This window comes from Callorhinus ursinus, unplaced genomic scaffold (genome assembly GCF_003265705.2).
Source record: "Callorhinus ursinus isolate GAN/ISIS: 27379988/994484 unplaced genomic scaffold, GSC_fseal_2.0 scaffold31, whole genome shotgun sequence".
Taxonomy (NCBI): domain Eukaryota; kingdom Metazoa; phylum Chordata; class Mammalia; order Carnivora; family Otariidae; genus Callorhinus; species Callorhinus ursinus.
In genome coordinates, this window is record NW_027397093.1 from 7,763,528 (window position 1) to 7,787,417 (window position 23,890).

Genomic DNA, 23,890 nt, shown 5'->3' on the forward strand with positions numbered 1-23,890 from the left:
AAAAGGGCGCCCCATCAAATTTAAAGCCCCTGGGGGCCACAGTGCTCTTCCCTCCCTTCTCTGCCTCCCCACTGAACCCCTGTGATTGTTAGGAAAATAACTGAGGCTGCCATCTGACTCCCAGCTGCAGGGCTGCAGCCGGGTCAAGGGATTGATGGCCTCTCCTGGCAGTGACGGAGGGGCAGGAGGCAGCCAAGGTTAGAAACGCAATTTCACGGAGGAGTTGAAGACGCGATGGGGAGGAGGCGAGGGGCAGGGAGGAAAGACACGGAGGTTCCTGCAGAGGGCTGCCGAGGGCTGGGGCTCACTTCCCCCACAGCCACAGGGCTCCATGGAGCCCACAGGGAAATGGTTTCCAGCTCCTTCTAGAGGACTAGCTTCTCCCATCCAAGTCTCCCTGCCCTTTCTGACTCAGTTCTCCTCCCCCAGGAAGACTTTCTTGACCACCCCCGCTGCCAGGGTGAGCTGTAAACACCTCCTCTCCTACAATCCCAAATCATCCCTCTATCTCCGCCCTTATGACTTGGTTCTGGGATTGTGTATGTGCGTGTGTGTATTTATGTATGCATGTCTTTGTGTGTGTGTGCGTGTGTGTGTGTGTGTGTGTGTGTGCGTGCGCACCGGTTTCCCACCGGGCATGGACTGCTCAAAGGCAGGCACCATATCTTATGGCATTTCTGTTTCCTCAAGGCTTGCCCCTGGGCCTCGCATGTAGTAAAATCTCAGCACACTCAGGGGGAATGAGAGAATGAATGAATTGAATGAATGAACTAACAAACGCACTACCTTTGCAACACAACTGGGAGGACAGGGACCTGCTTCGTTGATTGTCTGTCTACCCCCACTAGTAGTATGCATGTGAAGATAGGGATTTGGTCTAGATTAAGCACCACTGGGAGCCAGCGTCCAGGGCAGGGTTTCTCAGCCTCGGCTCTACTGGGCCAGATCATTCGTTGCTGCGGGGGCTGTTTTGTGTGTTGTAGGATGCTTAGTAGCATCTCTGGCCTCTACCCAGTAGATGTCAATAGCAGCCCCCGCCTCCCAGTTGTGACCATTAGAAATGTCTCCAGACATTGCCAAATGTCCTGTGGAGGGCAAAACAGTCCCCAGCTTAGAAACGTGGGCCTAGAGGGATGCCTGGCATGGGGTCAGCACTAATATTGTTGACTAGCTAACTAGCTGACCTTAAAGCCTTGCAGCTCCGTCTGGTTGGCCCAGGATGACTGCCAGCCTAGGGGCACTGGCACTTGGGTCAGGGCTGAAAATGCCAGAACAGGGTCAGGGCAAGACTTGCAGTGCTCCATCTGCAGAGTCAGCGGCCAGCACCGCCAGAGTGCTGTGGGGTCTGGACTCACCATTTTCCCCCACAGGCGGGAGTCATCCTCTCCCATCCTAGGCCTGAGATGGTAATGATCTGACTTCCTACCCCATCTGCTCAGTACCTATGCCCCCAACGGGGCTTGGATTCCAGTCCCTGAACAGAGAATAACCATCCTTCATGGCTCCTCTGTGGAGCCCATTTACCCGACAATGCCTGAGGTTAACGCCCAGCTCTGGCCTGGACTCAGTTAAACGAGGCCAGATCCCTTGGCTTTTTTCCAAAATGGCCTCTGAGACCAACACAGAAATGGGGTCTCACAAAAAGACTACCCAATTCTCCAACCCCAAGCCATAGTGGGTGGTAAGGCATATGATCTGGAGGCTCTTTGCTGGTGAGAGAACTCAAATTGTGTGTGTGTGTGTGTGTGTGTGCACGTGCCATCTGCCTTCCCCGGGGGTTGTGGGGTTAAGACCAGAGCTGCCAAAGGCTGCCAGCACAATGTCCCAGGGGTCTTGGCAGGGGTAGGGACAGGGAGACAGTTATGACTTGGCCAAGGCAGACAACTGCAGATATACAAGATCAAATGAAGCTAGGCATGTGAGACTGGACCACCCACCAAGAAAAGGGGAGAACTAGAGAAGCCCGGAGGGCGGAGGGACTTTCTTAGGCAGTCCTGCACCAATTGGCATCAGCACTCTGGGCAGTCTTACCGGAACCAAGAATATAAGAACAACAATGGTCATCATTACAGGACTGAGGCAGAGAGGACATTTGAGGACTTGTTCAACTGAATTCACTGTTATTGTTGTTGTTTTTCTGTCGACTACATTGTCAGCATCTCAAAGGCAGGGACCAGGCACATTATGGTTTGTCATCCCCCACAATGCCTTGCAGACGGCCTGAGGGCAGTAAGTGTTGTGCCTGTGAGCCTGGCAGGGAAGACACCTGATGCACACTGACTCAGAAGAGTGGATTTGCAGACCAGATCTACCTGCCGCTTGCCAGAAGACAAAAACCAAGAGGCAGTGCTGACCATTCTTCCATTCAACACATAATCCTGAGAACCCCCAGGCCACCCCAACCCCCTGCCATCCACCTGCATGCCCTACAGGACACTGGGGACATATGGAGATAAGACAGAGGAGTTTGGGAGGGATGGTGGATGTGAGAAGGGCCAGAAGTCACAGGCCAAGCTTGTGAGCAGCAAGCGTTCTGCACAGAATTAGGATGCATGCCCATCCCTATAACTTAAGTCCCCTAAAAGCCCAGCCTGCAGACTGCTGTCCCAGAACTCCTCCTCCCACCCTGCCTGCCGTCCTCAGGATGCAGACTGACCTGGGGAGTCTTCTCCGGCCTTTGGTGGACTGACCTGCCCATATCACAGGCTGTCCTGAGCCTAAGCCATGTGTTTAGCCGGCCAGAAGTCCCCTGCCATGGCACTAGGGATCACCAGTGACCACAATGACCCATAGAGTCTAGGGTCCCTGAGACACCTTTAGCTGCAGAAGGGCCCACAAATGAAAAAAATATCTGCTCTGTAGACAATCTGAAGACCTATAATGAAGAGGTCGAATCAGTAATTTGTAAAACTACCTCACGAAGAAAACCTCAGGCCCCGAAAGCTTCACTTCAGTATTCTACTAAACATTCAAAAAAGAACTAATACCAGTTCTTCATAAAGTCCTCCATAAAACAGAAGAGGAGGGAACGCTTCTAAATTCACTTTATGAAGCCAGTATTACCCTAATGCCAAAACCAGACAAAGACATCATAAGAAAACTATAGACCAATATCTCTTATTAATATGGACCCAATAATCCTCCACAAAGTACTAGCAAACTGAATCCAGCAAAATATAAAAAGAATTGTAGGCCATGACCAAATGAGATTCATCCTAAGAATGCAAGGTTGGTTCAACATTCAAAAATCAATCAATCATCCTATCAATAGAATAAAAAGTGAAAATCACATGATTATCTCCACAGACACAGAAAAAGCACTTGACAAAATCCAGCAGCCTTTCATGATAAAAACAGTCAACAAACTAGAAATAAAGGAAAACTTCCTCAACCTAATAAAGGACACCTATGAAAAATCCACAGCTAACTATCATACTTAATAGTGAAAGACTGGATGCCTTTCCCCTTAAGATCAGGAATAAGACAAATATGTCCGCTCTCACCATTGCTATTTAACACTGTACTGGAGGTTCTAGCCACAGCAATTAGACAAGAAAAAAGAAATAAAAGGCATCTAGATTGGAAACGAAAGAGTAAAATTATCTCTATTTGCGGAAGACCTGACCTTGTATATTAAAAAATCTTAATAAATCCACTACAAAACTATTAGAAAAAACAAGTCCAGCAAGGTTGCAGGGCACAAGATCAGTATCAAAAATCAATTCTTTCTATACTCACAATGAACAATCCAAATGTGAAATTAAGAAAAAAATTCCACTCACAATAGCATCAAAAATAATAAAACACTTAACAATACATTTAACAAAAAAGCACAAAATTTATACCCTGAAAAATACAAAATATTGTTAAAGAGATTAAAGATAAATGGTGAAAAAAATCCCATCTTCTTAATTTTGTTAAGATGACAATACTCTCCAAACTGATCTACAAATTCACTGCGATCTTGAGCAGAACCCCAGCTGACTTCTTTGTGGAAATTGACAAGCTGGTTCTAAAATTCACCTAAAACTGCATGAGACTCAGAAGAGCTAAAATAACCTTGAAAAAGAAAAACAAAGTTGGAGGACTCACAGTTCTCAATTTCAAAGCTTGCTACAAAGCAATAGTAACCAAGACAGTATGGTATTGGCACAAGCATATACATATAGATCAATGGAATGAACAGTCCAGAAATAAATTCATAGTTCAATGGTCAACTAATTTTCAAAAAGGGTGCCAAAGCCATTCAATGGGGAAAAGAATAGTCTTTTCAACAAATTATGTTGGGACAAGCGATTAACTATATGCAAAAGAATGAAGTTGGACCCCTACCTCACATCATGTACAAAAATTAACCCAAAATGGATCAAAGGCCTAAATGTAAGAGGAAAAACTACAAATCTTCATAACCTTGGGTTTGGCTAAGGATTCTTAGATATGACATCAAAAGCACAGCATAAATGAAATACAGAAAGACTGGACTTCATAAAAATTTAAAATGTTTGTGCTTCAAAAGACATAAGAAAGTGAAAAGTCAACCCATACAATGGGAGGAAATACATACAAATCATATATCTGATAAGGGTTTGTATCTAGAATATACAAAGTAGTCTTACAACTCAGTAATAAAAAAAATAAATAGCCAATTAAAAAATGAGCAAAGGATCTGAAGGAACATCTCTCCAAAGAAGATATGCAATGGCCAATTGGCCCACTGACACATGAAAAGATAGTCATACCATTAGTTATCAGGGAAATGCAAATCAAAACCACAATGAGATGCCACTTTACATCCACCAGAATGGTCCAAAATCAAAGTCAGACAGTAACAAATGTTGGCAAGAATCTGGAATAATTAGAACCCTCATACACCGCTGGTAGGAGGATAAAATGGTACAGCCATTTTGGAAAGCAGTCTGGCCATTCCTCAAAAGCTTAAACATAGAGTTACTCTATGACCCAGAAATTCCACTCCAAGAGAAATGAGAACATATATCCACACAGAAACACGTACATTATTCACGATAGCCAAAAGGTGGAAATGATACAAATGTCCATCAACAGATGAATGAGCAAAATGTGATCTACTCACACTGCAGAATCCTATTCAGCCATGAACAGGGACAAAGTGCTGATCCATACCACAATATGGTTGAACCTAGAACATTACACGAAGTGAAAAAACAGTACAGAAGTCATAGATTCCATTCATGGGAAAATCCAGACCAGGGAAAGCTATAGGAACAGAATAGAGGTCAGTGGTTTCTTAGGATCCTTAGGGCTAAGGGTGAAGGATGGGAAAAGGGGGGCAGGGTGATGGCTAATGGGTATGGAGTTTCTTTTTGAGGTGATGAAAATGTTCTAAAATTGACCCCGGGGATGGTTGCACATACTTGTGAATATACCGAACCCACTGAAGTCTGTGCTTTGACCAGGTAAATCATATGATAAAGCAGTTTTTTAAAGTCTTTTAAAAAAAAAATTCTACATCCTCTAAAACATTGGATTGCTTAGAATTGTTAAAAAGACATCCCCTACCCTAACTCTCTCATTGTACAAGTGCAGAAACTCCGGCCCAGAAAGGGGAGTTAAACAGACCCAGGTCATAGAGCACGTAGGCGTCAGGGCCAGAACGAGAACTGTTCTCCCACTACCACACGTGCGAGGCTGTATTGAACCCCTGGCTCAATTTTTCCATCTGTCACATAAGGGCCCCCCCATCCCTAATTGCCCAAACCACAGCCCTAGTGCTAAAAGGGGAGAGGATGGGCACAAGGGTTCAGGAATCCCAGGGGAGGAGGAGTGTTGCTCCCTGCTGCAAGGTGTGGGGTGGCCTTCTTATTTCCAGTGTGTCTGAGGGCCCCTGTCAGCCTGGGCCTCTATCCCAGCCCCGCTGCTCCCTGGGATGGGAGCCCAGGGCTGATCAGCAGGGAGCCTGGCTCTCTCCCTCAGCATCTCACAGGCACACTGGGCTCCTGTTTCTGGAGAATGCCTGTGATGGATTGGCGATATCTGGAGCGCTTTACAATCAGCAACAAATCATGCTTAATTCCTCCTACCTTCATTAGTGTGACATTAATCCTGATAGACTCATTTGGGGGATAAGGTGAGAGCACTGTGCATGCCCAGTCCCCCCCCCGAAACCAATCAGACTGTGAAGTCTCATTCTGGAATAGCTGAGACACCCTTTTCTACAAGCCCCAAGAATTCTTTGTCAGGCCATTGAGATGTGATTGGAAACATGCTAGCATCTCAGTGTCCCCCCTAGGGATGGAGCCGAGGAGAGAGGCTTAGGGACCCTGGCTGGGGGTGGGAGGCCAACCGATGTTGGCTGCAGGGAGCCAGCCACTGCCTGGGAGCCTGCACTTGATATGGGGCGGCAGGGTTCTGGGGACCAGACGCCAGCCTGCACTCAAACCACAGGGTCGGCTGCACGGCCAACAGCACCCTGCTGTATGATGTTGAGGCCCCAAGACCTCACCACCCTGCTCTGGGGACCGCGGGCATGCCCCATTCCCCACAGGGCCCTGTCCGAGCTCCTCCAAGAGCCCTGGACAAGGCAGTGGCAGCCTGTGATGGAACTGTGCTCCACCTCTCAGCCAGGGTGCAGCCTGAGTGAGTGACTTGCACTCTTGGGACCCCAGTTTCCTCATTCTTAAAACTGAAGGAGGAACTTTGTTGAGAGCGGGGACCAGGTAAGTAACATAAATGCGTGGAGTGCAGGAGACTGGGGGCAACTGGAGGATGCAGGCTGTAGCTGAAAGATTTTGAAAATTAACAAAAGTAGTAACAGGAATTAGCACCGTATGGGCCAAACAAGATATGGGCAGTGTGCATTATCTGGCCCAGAGCCACCAGCCAATGACACCCACTCTAGGCTTTTCCCGAGGTCCCTTATACTCTGTGGTCTTAAAAACAATGTGCCCCACAAGCTTCCTCCCCGCTCCCTTACTACCCATTGACTCGATCACTGTTACCTCTGTGCCGAGCTAGCCACCCAGTCTGCTTTCGCACACGTTATGCATGCCTTTTCTCTCCAGCGCCTCTGCCCGAGCCCTCCCACCCTTCGAGTCCCTGGCCAAGCCTGATCTTGTCCCACCGACCTTCAGGGCCAGAGTGGCCATTCCCTCACCTGGTCCACAGGGCTGTGACTTGCCGGTACGGCCTCCAGAGACAGGTCCATCATTGCGGGCTTCCGACGGCACTAGGGTGGACCATCAGCGACGTGCCCACAGGAACCGTGTGGCTGGGCCATACACCCAGACGGCAGAGGCCCAAGGTTCTGCTCCTCCCTGTGGCAAGGGAGAGGAAGGGACACAAAGCGCCTGTCAGGCAGCTGCCCGGTGTGAGACACGGGACTGTGTGATCATCCTCATGAGCCCCCTTCACCCTGATGACATCTGACAGCGTCTGCTCCTTGACCCCCATCTTACTTATGGGAAAACTGAGGTCCTAATTAATAGGGGATCTTGGTTTGGATCAGTATTTGTCTCTGCTTTTTAGAAAAACAAAAGGGCCATAATCTCCCTGAGACAGGAATGGAGGACCAAAATTCTCACAGGGGCCGCCAAAGTCATCAATATCTTCTTTAAGAGGAAAATATGGTTAATAAATTATGACGTGTGAGAAAGGGAACAGAAACAACAGCATCCAACTCTCAGTGATTCCTTCTCCCCACAACATCAAAACATTTTGGCATCTTTAAGATTAAGGCAGGAGACAGCCCCTGGCCTCTAATTGCTCTTAGTCAAAGACTGTAGCTAACATGTTATTAAATATGTAAATAATATGAAAGCCAGAAGAGAATTAATATTTCATATATAATGAAGTTAAGATGAATTCTCCTGTGTCTAATTTTCTGTTTTTAAATACATAATGCACTGTGGAGTCCAAAGTGATTCATGGTATTTTATATTGGTTAAAGACGTTCGGGGTTTCTCTGGAGCAGCTTCTTAAATGATTAACCTGAATATTATTATTACAAATAGGATTTGTTTTTTAAAAAATTAATTCTGTAGTTAATCAGAATGAAAAGCATGGAGTTCTTTGCTGGTGGGCTGATGTTAAATGGGGAAAAGTAACTGTGATAAGGGTTGTGAATCCTAATGCCTACAGGGACCCAGCAAGTAAATGAATGAAGCAGGCAGGGTGGCAACAGGGAGAGGTGGGGACTGTAGCAAAATGGGGGAGCCCAAGCCCCATCTAGAGGGGGAGCCACAACCGCCCTTCAGAAACAGGAGCCAGTGGGTGATAGACGTTGGGGAGGGTATGTGCTATGGTGAGCACTGTGAATTGTACAAGACTGATGAATCACGGATCTGTGCTTCTGAAACAAATAATGCAATATATGTTAAGAAAAAAGAAAAAGAAGAAGATAGCAGGAGGGGAAGAATGAAGGGGAGTAAGTCGGAGGGGGAGACGAACCATGAGAGACGATGGACTCTGAAAAACAAACTGAGGGTTCTAGAGGGGAGGGGGGTGGGGGGATGGGTTAGCCTGGTGATGGGTATTAAGGAGGGCAGGTTCTGCGTGGAGCCCTGGGTGTTATGCACAAATAATGAATCATGGAACACTACATCAAAAACTAATGATGTAATGTATGGTGATTAACATAACAATAAAAAATTATTAAAAAAAAAAAGAAACAGGAGCCAGGAATTTAGACTTTTAATGTAAAATGTACTGATGTATAAAGTTGGTTCCTGATTCAAATATTTTTAAACATCGTGGATTCAAAAGAAGATGATCCAGGGGCTGCCAGATTGCAACCTCCAGACCAAGACACAGGTGGCTCGAGGGAAAATTGCCACCAAATCCAGACCCTTCAATCCCTGATGCAGCGGAAACTGTTTGTTCTCAGCCTGATTCAATGATAAACTGGCGAATACAAAATCTGATTAGTCAGGCTTTTTGGAGGGCAGTTTGGCAAGATGGAAGAAGTGCAAATCCTTCAAACCCCTGTTCTACTTCTAAGACTTTATCCTAAAGGAATAATTAGGAACGGGCCCCAAATTTCACTATAATGATGTTCTTCATAGTACAGTTTAAAACAGGAAAAAAAAAAAAAAGGAACCAACCTCAAGGTCATCCAACCCTCCTGTCTGATTACTGAATTACATTATGCTACACCTAAAAACATTACAACTAGGCAGTCTGACAAATATGAGCAGATATTAAAGAAAAAAATTTTAAGAGCGTGGAGAAATATATTTATAGTATAATCATAATAATGTGTTAAAGAATGGACACACATTGAGCTGCCCAGGGAAAAGATGGGAAGGTGATATACCAAGTAATCAGCATGGTTTTCTCTGGGTGGATGGTGCAATTGCTAGGTGAATTCCATGCTTTTCTTTTGGCTTGTCTATATTTTGTGAATGATTTCAACTGAGCTTTCGGTGTAGCTCAGTTTCGGTGTTTCCATATAAAATCAATAAAAGAAATAAAGTCGATGTGACGTTGGTACAATATAAAAAACACTGGCCTGAGGAAGTTTATCCATTTTCATCCTCATCTTCACTCTGTTGATGACTCCTCATGGACCGATGAGGGAACCCACCTCCCTGGACCTCACAGTTCCCATCCATGGAGTGAATGATGGAGCTACATAATTTCCAAGGTCCCTCTAGGATTTGAGACCATAGTCAAGGGACTTGGGACGTGGCAGCTTTCCTGTCTACTTATTCACAAGAATTGATTGACTACCAGATGGATGCCAAGCATCGTGCCCGACTCTGGGCCTGACATTGTTCTCCAAGAACACCAAGATGAGAGGCAGAAGTGTAAGTAAGCAGCACTCAGGTCTACCTTCCCCCATGGTGTTTACACATGGGGTTCTATAGAAGCATTGAGAAGGGGCACCTACTTTACGGATTTGTCAGAGATTTCCTAGAAGAGCTGAGTCATAAAGATGAGCAGGAATTGGCCACACAGACAAGGAGGAGACAGAGAAAGGCGGTCCAGGAAAGAGAAAGAGTGTATACAAAGGTAGAAAGGTGAGCATGTGGCACTGGGTGCCCGTGGCAGGCAAAGGAGAGGCAGGAACTGGATCACAAAGGTACTGAACTCCCTGCTTAGGAGTCCGGATTATAAACTGGGGTGAAGGGAGCCCTGAAGGTTTTTAACATGAAGGAATTCATACAGCCAACGTTTCAGAAATCCCCATGGCAGCAGGAAGGTGGACTGGAGGGAACAGGCACCAAAGAGCCTGTGGTGACAATCCAGGTTGGAAACGGTGTCACTGTGGTGGAGAGGTGGGATTCAGGACCTGCCTGGGTGGGACAGGCTGAGGAAGGAAGCTCTGATGACTCTCAGGCTTCTGGCTTTGACAGCTAGGGGATGGGTATGCCATTCACTAACGCAGGAATTACTGGAGAAAAAGCAAATTGGGGAAAAGGTCCATATGAGGTTGGAGGAGCTTATGGAACAGCCAAGGAGATGTGTCAGCTAGGCCAATGGATGAATGCATCTGGAATTCAAGAGGGTCTGGATCTGGAATTCATCCAAGGGTCAGCTACAGTGGAGGCCAATGACATGACCCAAGAAGAGGGGGAAGTGGGCTGTGCACAGAACCCCAGAAGCCACAGCACAAGGGCCAGATGGGGAAAGGGAATAAGATTCCATGAAGGAGGCTGAGAAGGAGGATCCAGAGAGGCAGGGGGGAGAGTTTACCAGCTCGGAAGCCCAAGATGAAGAACATTCTAGGAAACAGAAGATGACCAGCCGTGTCAAATGCTTCTGCAAGGTTGCCGGAGATGAAGCCATTGGTGGCTTGAAAGGAAGTGGTGTCCACAGGGGAGTGAAGACTAGTCACTTTCAGTCAGGAAGACTGAAAGCGTGTGGAACGGAGTGGTTGAGTGGGTACGGGGAACAGCGCACGGGGAAACAACCAGCAAGCGCTGAGCCCCTCACAGGGCCAGGCACGGCGCAGGCCTTCAGGAAGGCGGACTTGCCTCCTGTCTCTGCCAAGTTCCCTACGTAGAATCACGTTCCTCGACTTCCTAAAATCGTGCCCCTGAATCAGGAGGTTGGGTGCAGTAATTGCAGCGAGATGCAGTCGGGGCTCACGGCAGGAGAGGGGCCGCACTGCCAGTTTTCCGGCAGCCTGAATGAGTGAGCTCATCTGGCCCCCTCACCGGGACACGTTTCGCAGCCCGTCCAAGCACACTCATAGCTGGAAACACAGCCTCGGAGAGGGGTCCCGCCTACAAAAGCAGTGAAGGGTTTTCCATCTGCGGGAAACAGGTCGAGGAAAGTGAAGGACAGAAACGCAGGGGTTCTAAAGGCTAGGGGGGCACCAAACCCTTCTCCCCTGCCCTCGGCACTCTCAGCTCCAGCTGCGGAACTTGCTCCGACTGCCCAAGGGGCATCTTTCCTGAGAACCTTGGCTTCCCTGCTTAGGCGGTCCCAGAACAAGACCTCCAAGGGACCTGAGACAGTGCTGCTCCAGACTTCTCCCACTCTGCCGTCACGCTCCACCAGCCTCTGCTAGAACAGGTCAGCCGTGGAGCCGTGCAACGTCTCCCAGGCCTGGGACAAACCTATGGCTCACCGAGTAGCCAGCACTCCTGTTCATCAAATATTCCCAGTCCACGCCTTCTGGATACATGCTAGGATTGCCCATCCTGGCCCTAGAGCGTGGATGGGGGTCATGTGACCGGTGTGAGCCATGAGTTGTGAGCAGAAGTGACGTGTGAAACTACCAGGCTGAGCACTTAATCTCCAGTCTGAGCCCTGCTTTTCAAAAGTCTCTCCTCCTCTCTGCCATGGGGACCAGGAATGTTTTGACAGTGTGGGTCCCAAAACGAGGGTGATGAGAAGCAGAGCCTCCCGCCAACCCCAGAGGGATATATAACATGAGCGGGAACTAAACCTTTGTTGTCTTGAGCCACTGGGTGTTGTTGTAGGGTAAAACCTACCCTATCCGGACTGATAACAGCCCAGCTCCAGGGCAACCTTGGGCAAGTAGCCTCACCCCTCTGAGGACAGCCGTCTCACCAGCAAAACTGGGAAGTAACAATCAACTGCCCTAAGAGATCGGGGGGATCCGAGGAGGGGCCGGCACCTGGGCGCACAGGAGGCCCTCATGAGCCATGGGTGCAGGCTAAAGCAGCCCTGCGCCCTCTGGGACAGAACCAATGCCCCCCCCCATCGCCCCTCCCACCCCCAAGCAGGCCTGGTCCAGGAGCCACCGTCTTCTGACAGCTACGTGATTTGTCCTCAGGCTTCCCCTTGGCCCTCCTGGAACATGTCTGTGCCTTCTTCCTGATGACAGCCATTCAGAGAATGGAAGAATGTGGAGTGTGTGTGTGTGTCTGTGTGTCTGTGTGTCTATGTGTGTGTGTGTGTGTGTGAGAGAGAGAGAGAGAGAGACAGAGAGAGTTTGAAGCTGCGTCTATCAGGCTGTCACAAGCCAGGGCCTGTGCTGGGAACTTCACACTCCTTATCACCAATCCCCCCACCCAGTCTGTGGCAAGCATGATTGTCCCCACTGTGGGGAAAGTAGAGAGGTGTGCCGGTGACACTCCATCCACCCCACCCAGGCCTGAGCCCCCCGCCCTTCCCCCCGCTCTGGCCTGAGAGGTGGCCCTTACTGGCTGCAGCAGCCCCTCCTTTGCCAACTGGGAGGGGAGAGGAGAGAGGGGGTGGGTGCTGTTCCCCACTCCCCTCCCACTCAGGCTGCTTCCCCAGCCTCCTCTGGGTGCCCAGCTCTCCCGGGGTTCCTGCTCCCTTCAGCCTTGGGGGTGGTCGTGATGTTCATCACCTCTTGTGTGTTCCCCTAATACTGCCCACACAGTGCAGCGGTCTCTTCATTGGAACCATCTGGAATGAATTCTGTTTCCTGCCAAAGTCCTGAATTCACACCCAGGCCTCTGACGCCAGGGTCTGCTTCTCCTGTTACCCATCTCCCCGGCCCTCCCCCCCAACCCCTCAGGACCCCTGCACGTCCTCTTCTCAGCAAACACCGCCCTGCACCCTCTTCTGCTCGGGACGCAGACTGGAAGCCCCTGGCCTGCACTGCATGCTGTGGACTTGGCAGGGGGAGGCCCAGAAACAGCTCAGGGAGCAGCCTCTGCTCTCTGCTCCCTGTGTCCCTGCTGGACCGCTCCTTCTGGCTCCTTTCCCGGCCCACACCGGCACTGGCAAGGTGCCGGGGGGCACTTCCTCCACCCTGGCTGACCTCAGCGCTCCGGGACGCAGGATTCCGGCCAGGCAGCGGAGAGCTGAGAAAGACCCAGGACACTGCTTTTTGGGAGCCATCAGAGCCAAGATGTCCCACAGCCAGATGAGGTCAGGCCCTTTCCAGTTTGGGCTTCCTTTGTTTTGCTCTGGTTTCTGCTGTGGCGAGTGTGTCAGATCTTTGTCATCCTTAAACCAACAACGCGTGTAAAGCAACGGCCCCCAGTGACCATCCATTACCGCAGGCCTGTCACCTTTGAAAACATCAGCCAGGCCCACAGCGTCACTCCTGCCACCTGCACTCTGCAGCTGAGCAAACACAGAATGACCAGGACTCACCAGGGTCAGCCAGTGGTGGCTTCGTCTTCCTCTCCATGGCTCATTCCTAAACCAAGGGGACAGAAAGCTAGCCTCCTCGGGGGAAAGCCCTAAGTACCCCCAAGACGGCAGGTCTCTGAGCAGCTCGGGGTGGAAAGGAAACACAGCTACTTCAGGAAGAGATTTCTGGGCCTGACCTGCCTCTGTCACTATCAGCTATGGGATCTTGAGCAAGGGCCCTCTATGCCCAAGCCTTGTCCTCATCCGCATTTCACTGATAAGGAAGCCAGTCCTGGGGCGCCTGGGTGGCTCAGTTGGTTAAGCGACTGCCTTCGGCTCAGGTCATGATCCTGGAGTCCCGGGATCGAGTCCCGCATCGGGCTCCCTGCTCGGCGAGGAGCCTGCTTCTCCCTCTAACCCTCCCCCCTCTCATGTACTCTCTCTCTCTCTCTCTCTCTCTCATTCTCACTCTCTCAAAATAAATAAATAAATCTTTAAAAAAAAAAAAAAAGGAAGCGAGTCCTGACTCAGGGCTGGTGTAGGATGCACATGCCATAGTGATGCAAAGATTTCCAGAATGCCTCCTGTGGGCCCCACGCAGGCTTAAGCACTTTGATTCTACCTTTTAATTCCTTGGCCACCCCACGAGGCTTGACGTAGTGAGACCTCCATTAGACAGAGGAAACCAAGGTTCAGTGTGGTTAAGTAACTTGTCCAAGGTCACACAGCTAATAAAGCTGAGATTCGAACCCTGGACACTCTGATTCTAGAGCTCTCATTCTTTATTTTTGCCTTCACTGTTTTTTTGTAAATCTTGGATCTCTATGACTTTACTTACATGTTATTTTTTTACCATGGAAGTTTTCAAACAGAGAGAAAAGTAAAGAGAACAATACAATAAACCCCCACAGCCCATCACCCAGCTTCAACGATTACCAATAACCTGCTGTTCTGTTTTATCTTTCCCCATTCCCACAACTTGGGTTGTTTGTTTTTTGTTTGTTTGTTTGTTTGTTTGTTTGTTTAGAGAATTTTAAGACAATTGCCAGGCATGGATTTCACTACTAAATAGCTGAGTGCACATCCACAGAGCCCTTATTCCTCATCATCACTCGACCACCTTGACTGCACTTTGTAAAAGGACATGAACAATCCAAAGACTTCCTTGCAAGTCAGGACAGGAAGAGCAGCACCAAATGGGACCTGGGCTCAAATCCCAGCCTTGTCATTGTGTCTCTGTGGACATTTGGATATGTCACTCACCTCTCTGACCGTCCAGCTCTTCTTCTATAAAATGGAGATTGTGGTGGGAACTTCACTATACTTCTAAACGAGGTCATGAATGTTGGTGGCCCAGTACACAGGATGGGTTTAGTGCACCTGGCTTCCCTTCCTAGGTCCAAGATGTTAGTTTCCTGGGCCTGCCATCACAGAGTACCAGAAACAGGGTACCTTAAAACAAGGGAAGTGTATTCTCTCACAATTCTAGAGGCTAGAAATCCAAAATCAAGGTGCTGGCGGGGTCATGCTGTTTCTGAAGGCTCTAGGGAAGGATCTGTTCCAGACTGCTCTCCTAGCTTCTGGTGGCTGCTGGCCATCCTTGGCATTCCTTGGCTCGTGGCAGCTTAATTTCAACCACAGCATCCATCTTCACATGGCCTTTCTCTCTGTGGGCATGCCTGCACTCAAACTTCCCTTCTCTTAGAAGGAATTGTAAAGCCCACCCTACTCCAGCACGACCTTATCCTAACTTGATCATATCTGCAAAGACCCAATTCCCAGATATGGCTGCTTTCACAGCTTCTGGGTGGCCATGAGTTGGGGTGGCAGGGACACAATTCAGCTCAGTAGATCCTAGCTACCACCTGCTGCTCAGGCCTGGGCAAAGCTTTCCAGCAGGTCTGGAGACTTCCCCGAGTCCAAGGAAGCTGACTCCGTGGGAGGAAGACGATTCTCCCTGATGCTATTTGTCCTACCCCAGTCACCTTCATTCTTTGTGGCTCAGAAAGCACACACTGAGCCCTGGCAATTCGGAGAAGGAAATCCATCCCGAGGTGTGTCCGTCGGCCAACTGCTCCGCACTGCACTCCTCCTGCTCCCTGGTCCTGCCGTACTTGCTGAGCTCACTCCAACCAGCCATGTCCTCCTCTGCCCCCTGCCACCCACCCCCTGACCTTCCTTGGGTACCTGAATGCTTCTGCACCATCATCCGTGTTCTTTGTCTCTGTGAGTCTTTGCTCAGGTACCTCCCATCAACCTTGGGGCTCACCATCACCCTCCCATCCCAAAGCCTTCCTGACTCCATTCAAAGAATGCCCAACAGAGAGTTATCCTGTCTTATGGGACCCTGGGCTTTGCCTCCAAAGCACTAAGCACAGTGTGTATTTATTTCATTGTTGAGCTGCTTGGGTCCTGAATCGTCCCTGCATGGTAGGCCCCATGTCGGCAGAAACAAGACGTACCTCGTGTGCCTCTGTGTCCCCAGTCATTAGCACAGTGTCTGGCACGTGCCAGATGCTCGAGAAACACATGGTGACCAAATCAGTAATGACGTCACCTCTTCAAGGACAGAGTTCAGATCAAAGAGACAGCGGCTTCTTCCCCTCTTGATAAGATAGGTCCTCAATCGGGAGGCATATAAACACTCCCCGTTAGGAAGTTCCTCCTTCCCGAGGCCTCCACACAGGCTCTGCGCTTGACCTCCAGTGTCACCGAGGAGCCCGTGTGTCTTGGCCGTTTCATCTAGGTCCCTCTGTAAGTTCCACCTCTGGGTCCCAGACCCTGGAGGTGGCCACGCCCGGCCCTCGGGGATGGGGACCCGCACCTGGCTGACCAGCCCTTGTCTCAGGCTGGCCTCCCATTGCTAGCATGGGGGATCGGCAGCTAGGAGCCCCGGCCCCAAAACATGAAGTTAGCCACGGGGGGCCTCAACATGAAAATGAGAGGGAGGTACGTATGGCCCGTGAGGCCGAGGTGTGGGGTCAATGTCACAACAGGACCCACCTAGACCCCAGCCTAGGACAGCCGCGTCTCCCCCACACCTGGCGCTACCCCTTACTGATGCAGCTTATTTGGCCACCTCACTGCATAAGGGCTCACAGGAACCTACCCCCAGCTAGAACCCGAAAGGGAAAGATAGGGCACAAAAATGCCTATCCCTGAGCACAGACTCTGTCCTCTAGGATCCAGATTAGACCAGCAGGCCTCATCTGGGCAGAAGTTCTATATTCCTGGGACACAGGCCTGTGCTCTGATGACCAGGAAGAGCCTAGAGGCATGATCACCCAAACTCAGGGCTTTCTTCTTCTAAAGAAAAATGCCTGTCTAGAAACAATAAGCTGGAAAACACCAGAAGCAACATCAGATGCAGCCATCTGCCTGCAGGCAAGTGAGGGACCTTCATGAGACACCCGAGAGCCTAACTGGGAAAAGGTCCCAGCCAAGTTTCACAGTGAGGCGGGGTAAGAACTGGGCCCAATCAGCCCTGGTCAGCATTTGCTCCCCCACTCCTACAGGAAAAGCCAGCAGGAGCCCCCGCTGAGCTGGAGGAATAGTCAGCACCTCAGCTACACCTGTGCTGCCTCCCCGGAAAGTGTTCCCATCAACCTGGGTGTGAAGGCTGCCCTCCGTGCCTCTCTCTTCCAGCAAACGAGGTTGACTGCCGCATGTTAAGCATCTAAATATCCAAGGAAGCAACCGAAAGGTCAAGTCTTGGGCCGGTGTCTAAATAAACAGAACCAGACCTTGCATCCTGGCCTCCTCCCTGGCGCCAGCCTTCCAGCCCAGCTCCCTTGCCCTGCGTGTGCCCTGGGTGGCACTGGAAAGCCTGGGCTGTTCTGGGAAAGACCCAGCCCTCCCCAGCTGCACCCCGCAAGGCAGATGTGGCCAAGTTTGCATTTCAGGCAGGCGCCATGGAAATGTCACTTCCTCCAGCTGCGCCCCTCCCGCTCGCCCCCATGCAGCAGGTCACTCCTTCCAATGCAGTCTATCTGAAATGGGAGGCCAACCCTGGAACTTCTCAATCCAAGAGAATTCCTACTGCTCTGCTTTTTATTTTCTCTCTCTCTCTCTCTCTCCAGCATTTGTAATAACTGGCTCAGATGCTCACATAAGTCAGCCTCACCGGAGGCCCCATTAGCTTGCCCACATGCACCCATTAATTCTCCCCTGAACCGCAGGTATCAAGCAGCAGGCACCCCTCTTAGTGAGCCCGGCACATTCACAGGCTCGTCCCTCAGCCCCTCTGCAACCACACACATCCACCCCATTCCCTCCACCTCCTGCTGCTCCTGGGATTCAGGCCACATCAGCTCTCCTGACTTATTCCCACCTTCTTAAAAACCTTCCTGCCTCTGAGACCATCTCCAGCAGGCCTATCCCCTCCCCAGCTATTTGTACAGTGACTGTCTAACACAGGACCTACTCATGCCACAGCCATGCTCAAAAATCTTCTGTGGCTCCCCATTGCCCAAAAAGTTGAAATCCACTCTTGCTGGACTCACACTTAAGGCTTTCCCTAGAGTTAGGCCTCTCCCTCCTTCTGTAGTCTACCTCAGAGCTGTTCCCCTACAGGAGTCCTCCTGACTGAACACCTACTCCCCACCCCCATGCTCTGCACCTTTGCTGTTATCAATCCCCACCTCAGAATACACTCTCTTAACAGATGAAATCCAGCCTCCCCCTCAAGGCCTGGTTCCCACGCTCCCTACCCCTTAAAGCCTCCCTGCCCACCGGCTCATTCAATAAGCATGTCTTCCCTCTAGAACTTCTACTGCACCTCCGTGACTCTTCACCTGGCAAGTTCCAACTGTATTTTTATGAAACTATTTTGTATAGGCTTGACTGTCTTCTCCACAACATCGTAACTTCTTAGACTTAACCTAAGTATCCAACAATGTGGGACTGGTGAAATAAATTACAGAATATCCATACAATGGACAACTAAGTAACCACTAAAAAAGAGTGATGGGGGGAAGATTAATATGAAAAGATATTGATTGTGAATCAATCTGGGGGGAGGGAAGGTTTACAAAACAAGATGCACTCTAAGTGTCCATTTTTGTTTCAAATATGCATGCATAGGGAAAGAATCTCAAAGATTCTACAACAAAATACTGAACAGTGTTTTTTAAGCTGAGTAGTGGGATTATGAGTAATCTTTATTCTTCCAACCTGTATTTTCAATAATCGATACGTATAATTGTATAAAAAGCAATAGTACATGCATTTTAATGATTGGTCAGTTATGTATTTTTAAAGTACTTCGGAACTAGGCAGTCTAGCTCTTCACCATCTTCTGTGTTCATCACAGGCCTGGCACGTACAGAACATCCATTATGCATGTGGGCATGGGGAGGGGGGAGAGGATTGTGGATCATGAAGATCTAGCCCTTTCTGTGTTCATCAGTCCCAACTGCTTCCTTCCATAGCGGAGGAAGCTGCCATGGAGAACTTCTCTGGGCAAGGCCCCTTTGCGGGGGCTTTGCCCTAAGTCCCAGATCCACTGCTCAGGAGCTGCCTCGTGGTTTTGGGAAAAGCTATCCCCAACCCCCGCCCCAGTCCTTTAGTTTCATCATCTGTAAAATGGGAGAGATGATGGTACCAGTCTATCCAAAGGATTAATGGAAGCAGCACTAGCAAAAACCAGCTGGGTGCACAGTAACTACGCAATGAATGTTTGCTACTTTTACTCTGACGTGTTTACATGGCCCTACAATTTTATACCTAAATGGGCCACCCTCATTTTATACCTAAGGAAGTTAAGAGGATGAGAGAATTTAAAACACACACAATAACAACAATAAAACCTGCCCAGGGCACTGGATCTAGGAGACGGAAGAGGCAGAATTCAAACTTGGGTCTGTTCACTCATAGCCCCCGCTTCCAACACTAACTGCTAGGATAATGAATGGGAGATTTGTCCCAAGGTCACACGGCTAGTTGGGGCAGAGCTGGGATTAAACTCAATTTATACTCCAAAAAAATCATTTACCTTCGTACACATTTTTAAACAGACTCTATTTTTTTTTTTGAGCCGCTGTAGGTTCACAACAAAATTGAGCAAAAGGTATAGAGATTTCCCATATATTCCCTGTCCCCACACATGTCCTTCATACACATTTTTAAAGCACTAATAAAATCATCAAGGTCATCCTTTCAATGGGAAGCTAGTCTTTCCAAACTATAGCTCTGGAGACCTGATTCTCAGTTTTCCAGGCATGGGTTTGAACTGGGCCAGTCCCCAAGGGCTGGGTTTGGCTGGAGGGCTGGTGAGCACCATGCCTCAGACAGGGCTCAGGGGAGTGCTCCTTTAGCCAAGAATGCCAAGAATGAACATGAGATGAGGCTGCAAGGGGTAGACGCGGTCCCCCAGCGCCCCCTTGTTCGTCAGGACATAGGCACCGCATTCAGTGGTCTACATAGCTCACAAGAAGTAAGGAGCCCGCCGGGCCGAAAGGGCTTGCATACCGGCTGCCTTTTGCACCACGAGGCTGGGGAGGGGTCAGGTCTGCCCTCAGTGACCACCAGAAGAGGATGTTCTTATTCAGCCACAGTTACATACTGCTGCCCTCAGTTTCCTGCGGCATTGGCCGTGGCCTGCCAGCTTAGTTAGAAATTCAACTGGACGCTACTGATGGCAAGTTCAGGGCAAGAGGAGGAGAAAACCAAATGCCTCTGAGATCTCCTGTATGGGAAACAAAAGCAGAGAAGCTAGTTCTCCTCCCCTGGTTACTTCTTGGGACACGACCCTGCTCCCCCTGCTCCGCCATCCCTGCTTTTTGCCCAGCTCATCTCTGAAAGCTGTTGCACAGTAGCATCACGTGCAGCCTGAGTGAGCCCCAGCCACCAGGGGTCCCAGGCCAGGGCCTGCACCCACTCTTAAACCTTTATTTCTCATCATTAAATGGAAGCCTGCCAAATAAATTGCAAATGTCAGCAAGCAACTAGGAGGCAAATGGATACCTGCAACGCTGTGTTCCTTAAATATTCTCCTATAAGCCAGGGTGCTATGCTAGGTGCAGGGAGGATATCATTCATATATCAGACTTTTACTGAGCACTTGATGTATACAAGACACTGGGAACAGCCATTCTTTCCCCACCTTGGAAGCCAAACTAGGAGGAAGTGAAATGCCCACCCTCCCCTCGCCCCCATCAGACTTGATACTTCTTGGAGCTAAGCCTCATTTATGAGAACAGCGAGCTGCCCACCGGGGTATGAACTGCCCCCACAGCATTGAAGAGCTCCACTTAGTAAAATAAAGACTGTTCTTTAGGAAGTGAGCTTCAGTGTTCAGGCCATGAGTAATGAATGCATCTTGCAGCAGCCCAATAAACTCAGCATCCCTGCATCTCCTCCTGAAGACCAAGTCACCACATTCTCAGCCTTTCCTGCCTCTCAGGAAGACAGGAATGTCCTTCTGGCATCGATCATTGATGTTCTCTCCGACCCTGAACAGCCCCAGCATGCCTGAAGTTCCTCTGTCTCTCCTCATTGTCAGATCCTGCAGTTCGGACAGGTTTTCTGACCACCCCACGAAGGAACCAAAAGACATAATTTCTGCCATCTCCTGGTTATTCAAGTCCTGTATTCATTCGTTCCTTCATTCATCAAAGGCTCTCTGAGCACCTCTTCTGTGCCAGGCCCGGCATTAGGGCCCCTGCATAAGAAGTCAGAAATGAGGAAAGCCTAGCTGGGGCAAACCCACTTTACCTCTCAGACCCTCAGTTTCTTCCTCTACCAGGGTGGAACAGTTAGGGCTGGAACAGTCTTTAGAGATCATCTAGTTCAAAGGTCAGCAAAATCCAGTCCCCTGGCCAAATCCAGCTCTCCATCTGTTTTTGGACAGCCTGGGAGCTAAGAATGGTTTTCACATTTTTAAATGGTTGGGGTGGGGGGGGGGGCAGACAAAGGAATGTTTCATGACGCATGAAAATTATATGAAATTCACATTCCAGTGCCCATAAATAAAGTTTTATTGGCACATGGCCATGCTCATTCATTTACCTATCATCTATGGCTGCCTGCCTCACTGCACTAGCAGAATTAAGGAATCGCAAGAGAAATCATTTGGCCCACAAAGCCAAAATCATTTTCTTTACAAAGTTCACAGACCCCTGCTCTCGTCTAACATTATATGATTTATCCATCTCTGTCCCTTTCCAAAGGCCCAAAGGCTAACCACAAAAATCAGGCAGCAGGCGCCAGGTTGGGGCTGCACAGGGCAGACAGGCTTTAGAACTCAGGGACCATACTCCTCGCCCAAAGAATCAAGTGTGTTTGCTCAGTGACCCCTCTTCTCAACCCTGCCCAGAGACTGCTTTCCATAGACCTCCTTCCGAGAGGCCTGGCTGCCCTCGTGCTGGGCCTGCCAGAGCCCCAGCAGATGCAGCCCAGTCCCAAAGCAGAGCCCTGGGTTGGGCTGGGTATCAGCCAGTTTGGCTTACGTGCTCCTTGGGGAGCTCCCTGGGGAGCTCCCTGGGCAGTCCCCCTCCATTCCCATGGGGCAGTCTCCTCTGCTGTCCTGTTTTCAGCCCCTAAAGCCTCCATGCTTCCAGCTTTATGTCATCAAGAAAAGTAAATGAGACTTCCATGGTCAAAGAAAACACAGCTCCCCCTAACTCCGTGGTAGCCACCTCAGCATAGCCTTCACGCCTCCTTTGTGCACTTGGGTGTGACAGCCTTCTTTGAGGTGACGCTACAGCTAGGGGACAAGGAGGCAGAGGGAGGTTATACCAAAATGTGTTCGTGGAGCCCAGGGATGCCCGCCTCCCTGCCGTGGGCCTGCTGTCCCTCCTTCTACGCCTTAAATCTTAATGTGTGCCCACACCTGACCATTTCAACTCTCTCTTCCTGTCACCTGAGGTCACACACTCTGCACTCTGCCTTATAGTCCCACGTGCCACCCCATTCTCTCTGCGATAAAACTGCAGTCAGAGGGACAAAGGTGAGAGGTTAGAAAGAGCGTCACAGTCCCTTATACCAGGAATCCCCCAGACAGGGTTATTTCATAATCTCATCAAGTAAAGAAATAGACCCCTCTGCCCCGAAACACAGAGGCGCAGAGTTAGAAGGGGGCTGGTGTGTGAAACCACCAGAAGCACCACAAACACACCTGAACACTCCTATGTTTTTAACCACTAACAGAGTAGACAGAAATTAAACAAATGAATGGCCAGGGCGTTTGCAGCTCAGGATGAGCTTGCATGGCAGACACTGCATTAGATTTGATCATCAAGGAGCCCACTTTGAGAACACCTGGGGAGACACCTGCAGACCAAGGAAGCAGCAAGGGCAGAGGCCTGGAGACAGGGTAGTAAGTACTCATCACTTTCTTTGGGGCTCCCCTTACAAGTCAGGGCCCACTTCCACAGAACACAAAACACCAGATTTGTCTTTCATCAGCCCCCCTTGCAGCCAGCACACGGCTCACGGAGGCTCCTCGATCAAACACACTGACCCAAGACACTGAGTCAGAAGTGAGTGACAAGAAGAAGCCAGGGCTGTGCCCACTGCGGGCTGATCAGGCTGTCCCCAGTGCAGTCGCCATGCGGTCTCGAGGGGGGTGTCTGTGGCCAGGGCTCCAGTGACAGAGTTCATGTCCAATACCAGCACTGTCGGTGGGGATGGCCATGGCGTCTGTGCCCAAAAGCAGCATCTCTGGAGCCCAGGGATGCTGGGCTCCAGGGGTTCTGCAGCATGACTGGGTGTGTGATATCCAGCTGCATAGCCTCCAAGCTCGGCTTTCTGGGCATCCGGAAGATTCACTGAACTCTATAATGTTGCTTAATTAAATTTCTTTTCCAGAAGTCACTTTCTATTGCTTGCTACTCGGAACCCTGACTGACACGGGCCGGTATGGTGGAGGTCAGAAGTGCCTACCCAACATCCATGAGCTACTTTCCTTTGCCCAGCCTCCCCTGCATTTAAGAACAAACCATGAGCACAAGAGATAAGTGTCACTTTGGGGCCAAATAAGTTTCCCACCGTGGCCACTTTGGAAGCTATATACTATGACAGCAGCATCATGAAATGGATCCCTGGGCCACCAGAAAGAGGAGAGCCCACATCAGATAGCACATAAAGAAGAAACACACACATACAGGCTACCCCACTGAGATCTCAGGGCTTATTTGTTACTGCAGCATGGCCCAGTCCATCCTAACTATTACAGCAAGTTTCTGAGGATCAGAAAAAGAGGCAGGGAGCACAGAGCGTCATGAATAATGGAGAGGAAAATGGAGGCCGGGGGGGGCAGGGGCAGAGAATGGTCTGACATAATATTCAAGTTATTAATAATGTGGGAAATTTTTCATGATTTTATTCTAAGGGTGATGAAAAGCCACTGGAGGGTTTTAAGCAGAAACAGACATGGCCAAAACACCAGGGCAGA